Genomic DNA, 635 nt, shown 5'->3' with positions numbered 1-635 from the left:
AAGTCCCTATTTGCACCTAAAAGAATTTGATGAAGTGTATTCAACACTTCATTTCAATGATGTCACTGAAGAGGTAGTTAAGCTTAAGTTATTTCCTTTTTCTTTAAAGGAAAAAGCTAAGTCATGGTTACACTCCTTAAGGCCTAGGACCATAGCCACCTGGCAAGAAATGACAAGAGAATTTTTAAAGAAATTCTTTCCAATACATAAAACAAACACACTTAGAAGAAATATCATGAACTTCGCACAAAAAGATGGAGAAACATTTTTTCAGTGTTGGGAAAGATTTAAGGACCTTCTGCTTGCTTGCCCACATCATGGATATGAAATTTGGAGGGTCATTAGTTTCTTTTATGATGGTTTGTCCTCAAATATGAGACAATTTGTAGAAATGATGTGTAATGGTGAATTCATGAGTAAGGAACCAAATGAAGCCTGGGATTATTTTGATCTTTTAGCAGAAAATGCACAAGCTTGGGATACAACAGATAAAAATGAAAAATCTAAAATGGTACCTAATACAAAAGGAGGAATATATCTTATTAAAGATGATAATGATGTCAATGTAAAAATTGCTAATCTGACTAGGAAGGTTGAAGCCATGGAATTAAGCAAGGCTAATTTAGGAAAAGCAC

General features: G+C 33.5%; 1 non-coding gene across 1 annotated transcript; it reads right to left on the bottom strand.

Annotated features, from left to right (window-relative positions):
• Positions 1–217: 217 nt before the first annotated feature.
• Positions 218–324, bottom strand: LOC120106033. Its single transcript, XR_005508266.1, has one exon. It is a non-coding gene; the product is annotated as a small nucleolar RNA R71 (small nucleolar RNA).
• Positions 325–635: the final 311 nt, after the last annotated feature.

Source organism: Phoenix dactylifera, unplaced genomic scaffold, assembly GCF_009389715.1.
Source record: "Phoenix dactylifera cultivar Barhee BC4 unplaced genomic scaffold, palm_55x_up_171113_PBpolish2nd_filt_p 000435F, whole genome shotgun sequence".
NCBI lineage: Eukaryota > Viridiplantae > Streptophyta > Magnoliopsida > Arecales > Arecaceae > Phoenix > Phoenix dactylifera.
This window is presented reverse-complemented; position numbering and strand designations above follow the sequence as displayed.